The 16665-nt window shown below is 40.2% G+C and overlaps 1 protein-coding gene across 7 annotated transcripts in view; it reads right to left on the bottom strand.

Annotated features, from left to right (window-relative positions):
• The window catches only part of GRM7 (glutamate metabotropic receptor 7), a 736691-nt gene that overhangs the window by 56239 nt on the left and 663787 nt on the right, over window positions 1-16665 (bottom strand). The gene's annotated exons all lie outside the window — the stretch shown is intronic.

Here is a 16665-nt window from a genome sequence, read left to right as displayed (position 1 = left end):
AATAATCTGGCACTCAATGGGAGTGTGTGTGTGTACTAGAGGCCCAGTGCATGAATTTGTGCATGACTGGGATCCAGCCAGCCTGGCCAGGGGGAGGGGACATAGGCAGTTGGCTAGCTTGCCTGCTGGTCGAACTTCTGGTTGAGGGGACAATTTGCATATTAGCCTTTTATTATATAGGATATACACTGAGTGGCCAGATTATTATGTGTTCAGAGATCATAATAGTCTGGCCACTCATTGTATATGAATATATGCAATTCCATCATATATAGTGTTTCAAAGGGGTTCACCTTCACCATATCTACAAAGTAGTGACTACATTTCCCTGGAAAGTAAGCTCTTTTGCTTAATTCTGATTTTAAAAATGCCAACAGCAAGGGACCAAGATCTAGTTATGTTGGCTTGTCCAGTATTTTTACACTGACCAATTGCTAACAGGTAGCAAGATCTCCTTCTGGCATTGTTATTTGTGGTTTGGATAGTGACCAGAGCTATCCTTGTCTCCTCTGCTTCCTTGGAAATTCAGTTAAGCAACCACTCACTTACTATTTGATGTGTTAAATTCTTGTCTGGCCTACATTAAAAAAGATGAAGGTTGAAGGGTGCAGAGAATTGTCAGATTAGTGAGGGGAAAACTATAGATGACTTGGTCCAGTTGTGTTTATAAAGTGCCCTGTCATGATCTGGAAGTGCCCCCATGATACATTTGGTATATTTATATCTTACATGATTTATCAAAGCTATATGAAATGAGAGGTGATGGATGTGTTAATTAACTGGATTGTGGTAATTATTGTGCAATGGATCTTAAATCATCACATTGCATATCTTAAATATCATGTTCTATAACCTAAATATATACGTATTTAATTTGTCAATCATACCTCAATAGGCTAGATAAAAATAAACATCTTTAATTTGTCAATTATACCTGAATAGGCTAGATATATATAAACAAGTAGGCAGATAAATCAGTTAAGTTAAAAAATAAATAAAAGAGTGACTAGCTGCCATAGTCTTCCATGTTAGTGGGAAGCCTAGTTCCTTGAGAACATATTGGTCATCATTTCCAGCAACTTTGCCTTTGCATCGATCTGAGGATAAAATCCCTAACTTTAATGGAGTCAATGAGGCCACAAATCATCTGCCCCTTGTCTACTTTACTGACCAGTTTTTCACCACTGTCCCATGCCTCCCTCTCCAGGGCACCATCTGAAATGGGCACTTGAAGATGCTGTGCTCACTCAGCCACAGACCCTGTATACATGCACACGTGCAGTTTTACTTTATTCTTGTTTTCATTTGTTAGGAACATTCCTCCTCTGCTGCTTAGAGTATCCAGCCAGGCTGCCTCCAGGGTTGGCCAGCTCCTTAATCCTCATGCCCTCAACAATCTGTTTTCTTTATATCATTGGTTCCCATTTGTAATTATACTCCCTGATCATTTGACCATCTGTCTCCCCAATTAGGCCATAGCTCTAGGCCTGTGTGCATGGCGCAATTTGCGTCTGCAGTGATGGCAAACAGTAGGCACTTAATACATACATGATGAATGAGCTCAAGTGTTTGTATGATAGACACTTTTTCCTACCTATGGCTGAGTGGTCAAACAGCCTTTTCTCTAGATATACTGCAGGATTTCCATGTGACCTACTGGCTGCCTGGACCTTTCTGATCTTAGGATAGAACCTAGCAGATAGTAAGTGCAGCAAGTCCTCAATATTGTCAATAGGTTCTGCGACTAAGCAAAATGAAATATAAGGAAACCAATTTTACCGTAGCTTAATAGATGTACACAAGAGTCAAGCTCCCGTGGCATCTCATCAATGTTATAACAAAACGACATTGAGTGAAATGCTATTATTTAAGGGCCAGCTGTACCATGAAAGTATTGTAAAGTAAGTAGAAAGATTGGAAGGCTCCGGTCTACAAGGATCCCAGAGGTATTGGTTCACAGGAATCCAATCCCATTAAACCACAGGAGGGAAACTAAGTCACTGTTTCTTTGCTATTAAATGGGAGGCTCACTGTGAAGCTCTGAGTGTTCAGCACAGCTTCAGCTTTAGTACATTCCTTTAGCAAGTTGCAACACATTTGTTTTTAGCCTCAGCTGATCTGATGCTTACTATAAAATGCTTAGCTCTATTTCATCATGGGCATTTCACGTCCTTTTATTTCATCTTCCTTACTATTTCTTTAGAGATGTAAAGGCATTGGTGTCCACGGAGGAAGGTTTTCCCCACCTGGTCAGTCCCCGATGGCTAGGCCTGTGGGAGGGATGCCAGATGCCTTGTAATTCCTATGTGTATTAATAATTAAGCCTTAATTTTATCATCAACCCAAATGTTCCAGATCCAGCTTCTACTGCTTGGTTGAATGTGGTTTTCCTAATATTCATCATGCATAATCCAGTTCATGCAGTTAACGAGCTCCGAGGCAAGGGATTCAGAGTTCAGACAGCCAGGAGCTTTGCATAACATTCTTGAACGGTAGTTTTCCTGAAGTCTGATGCATGGAATGCAAGCACATATTTTCTTTATCTCTCAGTTTCCTTATTTATAAAATGAAGATCATAATAGTACCTACCTTATGAAGGTTTTGAAGATATAATTAATATATGAAGAGTGATTAGGAGAATGCCTTGGAAATAAGTACCCATGAAATGTCAGCTGCTGATATTTACTTCCTGGCTGATAAATATTTATTAGGTTGTGGGGGTGTAGGTCTCAAGATAAGGCTTCCTTTGTACCTACTTTTATATAATTTGAACTTTTTATGTATGTCTTATTGATTAACTAGGTTGTAATGTCTAAAACACCATACCTATTCATATCTTGTCTGAGTGAAGTATAGCAGCACATAGACTATTAGACTACATACACAGGTGTGTACTTGATTCAGTGCCACCAGGGTCCATCTGAATATGCTCCATCTATTTTCTCATTGTGAACTAAAAGTTTATTATCAGATACAGTGTGAATTCATATCATGAGATCCCAGTGTTGCTTTGTAAGTATCTGTAGTTGAGTTCTCCTTGTCTAACTCTCAATTTCAAAGATTCTAAAGAATTTATACACTTCCTAGATAGTGCTCATGAGCAAACGTTGAAATTTGCCAATTCTTCTAAGTAAGTTTCATAATCAGTTTACTTGAATATTATTTTGAGAGCTTTCAAGTCATGCTGATAATAATTATAATAGTTTCAAGTTTTAAACTTAAAAAATCAGAGTATTCTCACTGTTGTCCAAAGAATAAAGAGAAAAAGAAAGTAAAGAAAAATTCACAAGGCCTGTAGATAAATATAAAACTAGAACTATCAGGAAAAACCCAATTTCAGATTTTTGGGTACATCAAAATAGTCTCATCATTTCTAATGATGTCCTTAATAAAAAGTATGTACTATAAAAATTAATAATATATTTATATTAATGAATTACCACCTTTAATTTATAAAATTAGCAAAATTCTGAGACTATTTGGCGAGGTCAAATCATTAATATGAGTTAACTAACTCATGACCACCTGCTGTCCATTCCCTCTTAGTTGTATTTCAGACAGGCTATGTGAGTCACACCATACTTTTCCACTATTTATACATTCATTCACTTATCCACTCAGCATTTTTATTGAGATACTACCAAGTGACTGCATTGACCCAGGCTTCAGGCACATTGTGAAGACAGTAGGCATGATTTGCTTTGAAAATGGAAATTCATCCTGACCAGAATGAGGTATTAGGGAACAATGTGAGTACAACACCAAGTTCATGTTTGCAAATATGTGGTTTCTTCCATAAGAAACACTAGAGGAACACAGCCAGCTGCACCCAGCTGTGCGGGGATATATGAAATGCACACAAACACGCTCATGCCTCAAACATCTGCCAACTCCCCCCTCCCAATCCCCTCATGCCGCAGTTTCACCATGAATCACAAGCAGCAATATGATATGTTTGGCACCTGCTTCCATGAGCAAACATCAGGCTTTTTCATTTTTTAAGGTAAAATGCCCATTTATTGTGATATTTATATATTTCTTAGTCCTCTAACATGTATAAAACCAGGCTGCCATTTTTATTAGATTCCTACCCATTTTTACAATGTCACTGATGAGGTTTTTGAGTATGTGTCCCCAACCCACTTTTCCCCATAATTTCTGTGTTTATTGCACAATATTGCAGAGCACGGTGATTTTTAAAAACATGTATGTCACCTTATAGCAGAACTGATTGGACAATGGACACAATGTCTGTCACAAAGTATGTGCTTATTAAATCCTGGTTGAGCAAAAACTTCTATGCTTGAAGCAAGTATCAGGTATGATAAATATCCTTGGAATTCAACACTGTTTTAAGAAAAGCTCTTAGTCTTTTGTTAACTACTATTAGTGTGCCTCTGACCCTCATTCCTAGGGTGGAGATAATAGTACCTACAAGGTTGTTGTTAGCATCCAATGGGCTCACGATTGTAAAATATATACAAAGGTGCCCAGCAGATAGCAGCCACTCAATCAGGGGTGTTAGTATCACTGGTTTATTTATTGGCTATAACATAAAATAACTTTTTTTTTGCTTTTTAAATGCAATATTAATACATTTAAAGATGATGATCTTCCTATGGAATCCATAGGAAGCCTGTTTTAGAGAACAGCATCTCATTAAGTTGGCTTCTATTTTGTTTGAAAGTATGCTCACACCATTATTTTATCTGTCGCTGACTATCTTATGAGAAGTAACTAATTTTGTGTTCCCAAGTGACAGCAGAGAACTGGGACAAGAAGGTTTTATGTAGTCTTCAGGTGGGATGGGAGAAGTTTCATAATTCTCATAACATCCCACAGTCTGTGAAATAAAAATAAAAATATTATCTGATGCAGTCAAAAGAGGAAGGGTGCATTATTACTTGACAAATGTTTGGAACAGTCACATGACTACATGGAAATAAAAGTTCCTGGCAGTTAAAGCCACTGTTTTCTATCTTAACAGCCAGTACCTCTTGCTTCCTAATTAGAGTAACGGTAACCATATTTTTGAAAAATAAATACTGACACATGGCTGGGAATGTAACAGAATGTTCGAAATTGGAACTTTCTCAGCTCTCCAGGGGTCAGCATACTGAAGGCTTTGCCTTAGTTATGAAAGGATACATGCTGATAAAAGGATTCAGCATGATGATAGGGAGAAATACCGTGTGTGTGTGTGTGTGTGTGTGTGTGTGTGTGTGTGTGTGTTTGCAGGAAAGGGAGATTTGCATCTTCTAGAAGGATGATGTAATGAAAAGAACAAGATCTTTGTTTTCAGAACTGATTTCAAATGTTGGCCTTGGATTGTGGGTGGGTGACTCTGGGAAACCACTTCAAGTGACAGACTGCAAATCCAAACCCCAGCAATTTGTTACAAGAGTGCCTGATATAAAACCCCACCTCATCTTATCACCACCTCTGAGACCTTCTGTTCTGAAAATGAGAGGAAATCGTGTGTGAAAAGTAGTTGGCTCAGTACCTGGTACATGGTGGGTGCTCAGGAAATGCAAGTGTCTTTACTAGAGTAGAAGGTCCCAGTGTCTGCTTAGCCCTTCTATCTGTGAGTGAGCAGTGTATAAATAAATGTATAGATGATATTCATAGAGAGATACACACATCAAATATGACGGGACAGGCTCTGTGGACAGATGCCTGGTATAACATTGTAGATATTGGAGGAGACTAGATGATTCTTGCACAAGACCTAGTTCTGTTGTGTTTTGTTTTTCTCATTTAGTATCTTCGGGCAGACATAATATTAAGTCTGCAGACAATTACATTATTTACTTGGACGGATGCCAGACAAGTGCTCCAGGTGAATGCAAATGGGTTCTGGAACATGAGAAAAGTGATTATGTCATGCCTGAAATCGCCTACATCTCAGTTCTTTGCTCTCTTGACCAGAAGCCTGAGGCTGTGTCTCTTCCTACACAGTGAAATCAGAGATGCTGTTATTCCAATGGACCGCATCCTTGAGGAGGTGACTGTTCCACTCCCCGTGCCAGCCACCCTAATGCGCGGCAGGCCACTTCCATAGGCAGTTGTAGGCAAATCACTTCTCATTGTTCTGGACACATATGGGCCCAGCCTATACACACTGATACTCAGAATTTCTTCCCTCCACCAGCCTTCTGATCCCTCAATTTTTATTTCATGTGTCTTCTCCTCCAACTGCAAGGTAGGAATTTTATTCTTTTACATGGCTAACACTGGCACTATTTGCTCCATTGTATTGTCTGAAGGGTTATTTATTGTTCCTTCTGGTTAGAGAGCCTCCCGGATGTTAGGTCTCTGCCGTTAGTCATTTAACATATAAAGGCAAAGCATTTCCCCCACAGTCAGCCAAGAGAGACATACTTCTGCCAGATCCCACTGGCGACCTTGGAATCCTTGGCCATACTCATCAAGACTGAACCTAGCAGCCTTTTTGTAGGAGGCAATTTCAGATTCTGTCTTATAATGTGAAAATGCTGGTTTGCTCCTCGCTGGGGAATATACCAGATAATATGCAATGATATTCTGTATTGCTTTGCAAGTAAGCCAGTGGGTTAAAAAAAAAAATGTCTGAACTGATTCTGTTTCTAAAGCTGTCATTTGAAATATCCCATTGGTATAAGAGCAAGGCTGTCTAGTTTTGCCAACTTTTAAAGTCATCTTTGTAGTTCCAGTAATTATAAAAAGATAATCAAATGAAAATATTGATGTCAAATTAATACCTGAAAGAGACGGTTTTTGCATTTTTTTTTTCCGGGCACATTTATTGTGTTTTAATTTGGACTTTCTTTTCATTCATTAAAATTGGACCCACGTGTGTTATTGATGAGAAGACAATGTCAGACCTACAAAAATAAAGCATGTTCTTAGCTCAGCTTTCAGCGCCATTGGCATTGGCTTTCTGATGTACTTGGGCAGGGTTTGATCATCATAAGCATCCAGCTTTCTCTTACTGGCTTGCCTATTATATTTCTGGACTTTCTCTGTCCCTTTGGTCTGTGTCTCTCCCATCTTGCCTGTGAGCAATGGCAGCTCCCTCCTGTGCTTTGAGTTTTCCCTTTCCTTGATTGTCTTTGCTCCCCTGCTTTTCTACGAACACTAGTATGTCCACATGTGCCAGGAGGGGGCGCCCCCTAACTTTTGCCTTGCCTGCATAAGGTGCTGAGATAGCCACCAGTCACTGTGCTTAGTGGTGCTCCTGGCTGCAGGGCAAATCACATTAATAGCGGGAAACCCGGCCATCCATCGAATTGCCGTCTAGTGATAACTGCGCTGACTCCCGATTAAGACCCCCAGAGAAAGTGATTATGTCAGGTTTATTACCAAAAGGGTTTATTACCAAAAGGAGCAAATAATTGTAATGAGATTCCCCAGAAAAGTAGAGGCAAGTATTCATCCAGCCTTTGCCCCTGAATGGCACAATAAGGGCTATGAGTCTGGGCTGGAAAATAACACCCATCCCAGCAAGAGAGAGAGACAAAGAGTGACTCAGGGTTTTACCTCCGTTATAACATCCATTTTCCTTTCAATTTTGCTTCCAAGGTCTAAAATGAACCATTTCCTCCCCACTCACTCTCAAGGGCCTGCAGTCTGGCTCCCGTTTTACCTCCTCTGAGTCTGCCCTTTAAACCTTCCTAGACTTTGTCAGAGAGGTATTGTCCAGGTCTCATTTCTCCTTAAAACTCAATGCTGAGGACTAAGGCCCTGGGGGTTCCAGCTGTTCTGCTGCATTAGTTCAATTGCTTCACACTTTGGATGAAGATTAAATGCTGAACGTGGTCAAGGAACTCCCCAATGCCCCCCTTCGCCTTCCTTTATCTTCTCTGTGTCTTTCAAATGCACAATATTCTGCCCATCCTCCAGGGTCTCACACCTTTGTTCTCTCTGCCTTAGATGCTGTTCTCATGCACCTGTAGCTGGCTACCTCCTACCTGTCTTTGGGATATCATCCTCCCTTCCTTGAGGAGGGCCTTCAAGTGCTTACTATGTCCTTATCCTCTTGCCTACTTACAGAACTAGTTATTTGCTTTCATTACATTAATCACAACTTGTGATTATTCACTCATTTTAGTGTTTATTTAACAGTGTCCCTTCACTGGACTGTCCTGAGAGGGCATGAACTGGATCTTTCTACTTACTGGCGATAGCTCCTGGAGCACAGGAGGTGCTCAGTGAGAGCAGCTGCACAGGGAGCGAGCACCACCTAGCCAGGAGACACTGTGAAGCCAGGAGCAGTGGAGGGTTTGGCACGTGCACTAGGGTTGTGGTCAGTTCTGGACGAGGATGGGCCCTGCTGCTTGCTGACATCTGGGGGATCTTGTGCACCTCACTTCCCCTTTCGAAGCCTGGAGGTTGATACTTAGGAAATGATGTGAGTAATGGCCCAGAGCACTGGCCAGGAAGAGATGATCTGTAAGTGGGCCATCCTTAAAATCTAAAGCCCTGGCAAGAATGCAGTGTTGATAACTTTCATGTCTGTGTAGCACCTGACAGTGTAGCCGTGTGCTTTGGCTCTGAACAATGATCGTTTCCATTTTCCCAGTACTTTTTCTTCTAGCCATTTCTTTGGCTTCCCTTCATCCTCCCACCCTGTGACAGGACAGGCCTCTGGAGCAGCCAGGGCACTCCGGGAAAATAAACAAAGGAGACAAAACAAAGATAAATGGTCTCATTCTGGCAACGACCAGAATATTCTGTAGAAATCAGCACACTGACCTCTTTCATGTCCCCTGAATGTGCTGTGTTCTCTTCTGCCACAGGGCCTTTCATATGACTTTCCTCTTCCCTGAAGCATCCATCCACCCCATCTTTCTAACCAAAACTAGCTAATACCATCCTATTAATGAGTGCTCCAGGCAATCATAATGATTCTGTGTGTGTGATTTGTATCTATTTCACCCACCAGGAAGCGTGTGCATTTGGCTCACTGTTGTATTCCCAGAGCCTAGCACTGTGGGTGGCAAATATAAGGGTGTTAATTGATACTTTGAGGAAGGAAGTCTTGGGCCCACAGAGATTCCATCTTTTGCTCCATCTCTGCCATTATCCCAGAGAATAAATTCAGAAGGGTACCCGGGTGAAGGAGAGAGTGTGATGTTCCTGTGAACTTACATTCCCTGAGGGAGTGCTTCCCCAACTGGCCTAAGGGAGAGACTGTGTTGTCCTGGGGTTTGCCAACTGCATCTTCTAACCTCTTTCTTGTACACGTTAAACATAAAGCATCACTATCAATAACAAGTCCTTCAGAGCCTGCGGCAACCATAAAAATCAACAGTCCTGCTCCTTTTGGAGAAAAGGAAGCTTTTCTTTCAAAACCCTTGGGCCGACACCCAGGTTAGCATCTAATTATCTCCTCTGTGGAAAAAAAGAAAAAAAAGAAAAAGAAAAAGAAATGGTTGCCATGACAACTCAGTGACTAGTTCAGAGTGTTTACATTTTTTATTTTTTTTATTTTTACAGAAAGCTGCTGACTTTGACTTAACTGAGACCATAGATGTATTTTATTTTGCAATCCTGAGCCCTCTGGGAGTTTCTCTGAATCGTCAATAAATATCACGTTCTAAAGAAGGTGAATTTTTTAAAAAGTGTGATGGCTCAGTCCAGGGTAAAGGCGATGAAGAGGGCAGCAGGGACAGATGAGAGAGCTCTTAGGAGGTGGAGATGATAAGTGGATGGGAGGAGTCAGGGTCAGAGAGGAACCAAGCCATGAGCCTGTGCATTCCACCTCCTCTTGCGAAAATGCCAGGATATACTAACCCCTGAGGGGGCCTGAGCTCTCCTTAAAAAAAAAAAAAAAAAAAAAAAAAAAAAGTTTCCACCTCGCCCCAAGCAAGGGTGGACTGGCTATAGATCTTTGCAAGCAAAATGAATTGATCTGAGCACAGTTGACTCATGGGCCCTTCTAGAGTGCTGGGCCCAGAAACATACCAGCTTCTCTTCCTCAAACATTACTCAAGGGAGCCCTGATCTGGCCTCAGCTACCCGGAGCCAGTTCTTCACCATCAACTCCTTTTATTGCTAAGATTTTCTCTCTTCAGGCCTCTCCCCTGCATTTATTCCTATTTGGAATTCCTAACCTGCCCTTCTTAAAAAAAAAAAAAAATCCACTTTCTTAGAAAGGATGAAAGAGATCCATAAATTGGTTAAATAATGAGCATCTGAGTAAACTACTGTATCTTTACACCCAGAAAATATTTGGCTCATGTATAGTATCTTTATAATTTAAGAAAAAATATTCTTAGATAAAAGGATTGCTTCATCTGACTCTTGAAATGAAATTACATCAAACTTTGATATAATTCTAAGAAAAGTGGATGAATGAGTCTAAAAACATAATCTTAAAGGCACATTCTCTAGTCAGTCTTGGCTCACGGGAACGCCAGGCATTTTTTATGGGAACATGTATAAGATTGAAATGTCTACTCAGCGATGTCTACACAGCTGTCCGGCCCACACAGGAGAGAGCCCTACAGAAGGGGGTGTTTCTGAGGAGTTGCTTCTCCCAGGTGCTAGTGATGTCAGCAGCCCACAGCTCTTTGTGACGCCAGTTGTCCTCTGGGAATTGCCCTGGCTGAGGAGTCTCACACTGCCCAAGGTTCCTCCTCCTTCCCTAGGGAAGCCCCCAAGGAATGCCTGGGAGATGCTGGGGTAGGGAGGCTCAGCCCTTTGCCCCACGAAGAGCCAAATTGCATTTTGTAGAGTTTTATATGAGCATGGTCCTATAATATGCACTCTGTTCTGTTTTTCCAGTGAAATTATTTTGAGATTCACCCATATTGTTGAATGTATTTGTGACTAAGTAGTATTTCATTGCATGGATTTACCACATTTACTTAACCATTCATTTGCCAATAAGACACTTAGGTTGTATCCAGTTGGAGTTGTTATGAATGTCATATACAAGGCTTTCCATATACATATTTTTCATTTTATTTTGGGTAAACACATAGAAAAAAATGGCTGGACCATATAGTAGGTACACGATTAAAGGTTAAGAAACTACCAAAGAATTGCCCAAGGTGGGAATATCATTTTACATTTTTTTCAGCAGTGTCTGAGAGAGTTCCAGTTCCTCCGAAGCCTCTTCAACACTTGGCATGGTCAGCCTTTTGCAAGTTAGCCACTCTATCTAACATGTGTAGGAAAATCTCATTCTCATTTTAATTTACAATTTACTAGAAAGCCTAGGTATTCAGCAGATTCCAGGGGGTTATTTGCCCTTATATACCTTTGGTGATGTGTTCAAATCTTTTGCCCATTTGCTTTTTATTAGCTTTTTCCCTATTACTAAGATGTGGGAGTTTGGGTTTCTAGACACAGGATCTGTATCAGATTTATGCTTTGCAAAGTTCTTTCCCCTCCTCCCCCCCGCCCAAGTCTATGGCTTATCTATTAATTCTTAATTCTGTCCTTTAAAGAGTAGAAGTTTTTAATTTTGGCAAAGTCCAACTTTTCAATTGGCTCTTTTATAGATGGCACATTTTTTTGTGATATCTAAGAAGTCTTTGCCTAATTGAAGGTCACAAAAAAATTATCCTATCTCATCTAGATGTTTATGGTTTGGGGTTTTATGTTTAGATCTATAACGCATTTGCATTAAATTTTTATATAGTACCAGGTACAGATCTAAGTTATTTTTGGATATAAAGGTCATTCTAGCACAATTTGGAAGGTGTTTGGATGCAGTATACATTTTTAACAAAGTGTGGGGAATGCAGGTTTGGTTCCTGTCTCAGTGAGATCTTGTTACTACGGAGCCAGCCAGGTTTTGATCCATTGTATAGATTTATAAGGCCAAGAACCAATCTGTTTTATAGGCCTTCAATCAGCATTAAACAAAAACAGGTGTCTCACTTATATAATGGTGTGCACTCTGTGCGAGCAGATGGGGCTTCCAATAGGTGATCCCTTTACTTCCAGACAGGATGTGTTTCATACTCTGTGAGGAGAATGCATGCCTATTGATATTCTAGCTTGTCATCAGGCGTGGTGCTATGGAACATCCCATATGAGACTGATATCAAAGTGGCTATCATTGGCGTCATAGGAGATGCATTTAAACAAATATTGCACTCTCTGCTTTAATCCAATACCCCCCCCCCTTTCTCCCTCCTAGGATCTCATATCCCATAGCAATAAAACATATCTGTAAAATAGTATGTCCTTCAAACAGCATGCTGTACACTGTACTCTGCCCTGCAATGTTCCTCATTCATTTTCATCCCGAGTAAGAAGGTGTACTGCAAACTATGGGGAAGCAGCAATATTTATTTTTGCTCCTGGGGGAAAACTGCCAACATTCAGCAAGTTTCAGCTAATGTTCACCTCGTTTCACTTGACTCAGAGCAGGTCTTGAAGGCAGACAGCTGGACAGAAATCTGAGCAATGCAGACAAAGGGGTGTTCAGTTACTAGTTGGAAGAAATGGAAGTACTTTATTTAAAACATTTTGCTTTGCAAAAATTTTAAAATCTTTGCTAAAAATGCAAAAAATAATGTTTGGTATCAAATGCCCCAACATTATATTTATTTTAAATGTTAGTGTTAACATTTTTAGAACTTGCATACCTTATATTTTCATAAGTTAAAAAAACAAAATAAAACCACTGAAATTCATATGAACAGAAAGAGATGGGAAATTACTAGAAGAAATCAAAGACTCAGATTCAATCTAGGTCACATATTTTACAGTTACCATTTTATGATTTCATTTTATTTGGTGTTTGCCATTCTGTGGACTATATAATAAACAATGATATGGATTTTCCTAAGATATGTTATTACGATTTACGCAACCCCCACCCCTCAAATGTTCCTTTTAAACTGTGTGCAGCATTTATCACAGGCAGCATCATTAATGTTTTTTTACATTGGCTTTCTTTCTAAAAATTGACTGAGTCCATTTCACTGGCTTTCATACATTTCTGTTCCTTTTATTGGCTGTCACAGACTGAATGAGTGACAAGATAAGATGAAGCAAACCAAAATTATCGCCAGCTTCCATCTAGGCCAGTGGTTGGCAAGTTCATTAGTCAATAGAGCCAAATATCAACAGTACAACGATGGAAATTTATTTTGAGAGCCAATTTTTTTAAACTTAAACTTCTTCTAATGCCCCTTCTTCAAATAGACTTGCCCAGGCCATGGTATTTTGTGGGGCCAAAAATCCACATGTGGCTCACGAGCCAGTTTGCTGATCATGGATCTAGGCAAAAGGCTACAAAATATGACATGTATTTAATCTTCATTTCTCAAGACCAAATAGTTCAAGTTTCACACAATCTAATGTTTCCCCTCCCTTACTTTTAGAAAAGTCTCAATTAAAAAGATGTTATAGTGTGCATTTATTGTGGGCCTTAATACTCTATTGTTTAAAAGTATTAGGAATTTATTGAACTAGGTCTATGAAATTCACCATGAGAACCAGCAAGGCTTAAGACGTCAAAGATTCATTAAAATTTTAGGCTATGGATGTGTACACACATACACGTTCCTCCTTCATGGGGTCATAAGGAATTCCTTTTGATGCACATGCACTTGTGAATTACAGAGGAATGTATAATAGACTAAATAGTATTTTTCAACCTTGACAGTCCTGGCTCAGTCATTGTTTTATGGTTGAAGTCCATGGTGACCTAGCAGGCAGGGGGACACATACCTGGGGGCAGAATGGTTTCCCAGAGCCCCACCTCATTATTTAGTGGGAGAAATGAGTGGTTGCTCTAACTGCCAGCCTGGTTGGTATACAGAGACCAGTCCTCCTGCTCTCATGGGTCAGGGGTGTCCCTCAAGGACCAGATAATGCCATGTTTTCCTGATTTTTCCAGACAGGGTAAGGTATTCCTTCTACTCTAATCAATGCAGTTAACAATGTGTGTATCTGTCTTCCCTCCTCTCCCAAACATTGCCAAGATAGACTTAGAGGCTTTCTGAACCACATGTATTCATTCTGAAAGTCCATCCCCTTAATGTTAATAACTAGCAAAGTGTAGACAGTTACTAAATATTTATGTTCTTTTTAATGGAAGGAAATTCTTATCTTTTTTCTTTGCCTTGATATTTCACTACCCTGCATTTCCTCAATGGACATTAACATCAAATAAAACCGTATCCTCTTCCAAAAGCATGTTCTACCTACTTTCACATTTCCCTTGTTCTATGGATTGGATAAAAACAAACAAACAAACAAACAAAAAACATGCACCTCACACATGAACCTTCCCACATGTTTTTTATATGATAATAGAGTCATCATTTCCATTGGTTTTTACCATGAAGGGATGACAAATAATCGCTTCACTATTACCTTATTTTACTCTGAATTCTAGCTGTTTTCTTTTCTACTTTCTTAACATTTTCCTCATTCTGGCCACTCTGGTGATATTGGAATGGAGAACTCCAGAATCACACTACCATAACCCTAGCAGTACAGGGAATTGTGGACTGAACAATAACACATTCTGGCCATTATTTCTGTGGATGTGGGAGGCATAGAAAGTATGTATGACACATTGAAAATAGGCTTTATTTTCTGACACACAAATATGCCATTTCTTTGGCAGTTGTTACCTGGTCGGACACATTAGTTTATATAGAAACTGTAGATTTTCTCTGTGGATTTCAAAATACCTTTGTTCTTCACCAAAAAGAAATACTTGTTATGTTCCCAGTAGCCTAAGTGTTCAAATGGCATTAGTTAATGTGAATTCACTGACCAGCTCAATGGCTAGGAATTTGCACGTTTAAAAATCAACCATCGTAGGTGCTCTAATGCTTTCAGTTCATAGTGATATTCTGGTGCTTTGATGCTTTAAGGCAGAGTCTGAAAGCCCCAATTATTTAATTTGTTTTTCAAGGACCTCTTCTAGACTGTTTTTTAAATGCTCTACTTTTCAAATGACATTTCTTGGGTAGGTGGTAATTTACACTTTTAAGTGGAGGCATCATGTAGCCTGACTCAAATATAAATGCATGCTGATTTGTCCCTAGAGATGGGGTTTAACCTGCTGATGACATAAAATACTACCTGCCTTTCTGCTGTCTGCCACCACATACACACACTTCATACATGTCTTTTTTAAAAATATATTTCATTGATTTTTTTTACTAAGAGGGATAGAAACATTGATGAGAGAGAATCATCAATCAGCAACCTCCTGCACACCTCCTACTGGGGATGTGCCCACAACCAAGGTACATGCCCTTGACTGGAATCAAACCTGAGACCTTTCAGTCCGCAGACCGACACTCTATTCACTGAGCCAAACCGGTTTTGGCCATACATGTCTTTTTATTGGTCCTAGGGCATGCACATTTAATAACACACTCACACTGTAATTTATAGACAAGGTGAGAACAAATCTAAAGGAAAGACACCCATGCCCGGGCGGACCACCACATAATCTCTTTGTGTGTTGCTGTCACGTGCCAAGGACAGTGCTCGTCCCCTAGCTATTAGTATCACTTCCATCATCTGACATAATGTGACTCTCATATTTGGGATTGTAAGTCGAGGTTCTTTATGTGACATGGATATGGTTGCATAGCCTAGCCTGTAAGTGGTGGGACCGAGATCTGTCTTACACATGGATTCCTTATAAAGAAACCATGAAAACAGATACAGTTATCTTTGGACTTCTCCTCATGTCCACAATTTCTGCAGAGGACAAGGAATTCTATTCACAGTAAGAAGTTGTTCCTCCAGTTGGAACCCAGATGGTGCTGTGGGAAAGCAGGGGTTCATTCTTAGTTTCTCTCCTGTTATGAAGTCCTTGGCATCTAAACAGTGGTGACAATTGGCAAACCTGAACCGAGGTGATGATCCCCCATCCAGGGCATTGTCATGTTTGAATGAGACATAATGCTGCATTCTCAAACCAAGAAGAAGCCATTTGATTACTGGTCAGTACAGTGGATCAAACTGCTCTCTATCTCTCTTTCTCTCCCTCCCTTTCTCCCCCCACCCCCATGACAGTGACCTTATTTGGAACAAGGGTCTTTGCAAATGTTACCATTAAGGCTCCCAGGAAGAGGATATCTTGGACTAATGTGGGCCCTAAATCCAATAACAGTCCAGGTATCCTTAAAAGATAACAGGAGAAAGCACAAAGTGCTATGAACACAAAAGCAGAGGGTAGAGTGACTTGTCTACAAGCCAAGGCAGACAAGGAATTTGCTTGCAGCCAATAGATTCTAGGACAGAAACATGGAACAAACTCTTCCCAGACCCTCTCCAAGAATCCAAACTTGTCAACATCTTAATTGAGATTTCCCTGTCTTCAAGACTGTGAGAGAACACATTGCTGTTGTTTGAAGCCAATGAGTTTCTGATGAATTGGCAGCCATAGGAAACTAGGGCAGCCAATCTGGGAGCTCATGCAAATTCCAAAGGTCTTCATGCACACAGCATCACTGGGATTGGTTTTTCTTTCTTCCTCTCCTCCTCTCCCTTTCCTTCTTAGCTCAGGATACCATAACCAAGTACCATACATTGGGTGGTTTAAACAACACGACAGTATATTTCACAATTCAGGAGTTTGGGAAGTCTAAAATCAAGGTGTTGGCATGTAGGTTTCATTCGTAGAATTGTTATCTTGGCTTGTAGGTTGCCAGCAGGTCACATGATGTGCAGGGCAAGGGAGTGGGGGGC

The sequence above is a fragment of the Pipistrellus kuhlii genome, unplaced genomic scaffold (assembly GCF_014108245.1).
Source record: "Pipistrellus kuhlii isolate mPipKuh1 unplaced genomic scaffold, mPipKuh1.p scaffold_m20_p_11, whole genome shotgun sequence".
In the NCBI taxonomy this organism is placed as follows: Eukaryota; Metazoa; Chordata; class Mammalia; order Chiroptera; family Vespertilionidae; genus Pipistrellus; species Pipistrellus kuhlii.
This window is presented reverse-complemented; position numbering and strand designations above follow the sequence as displayed.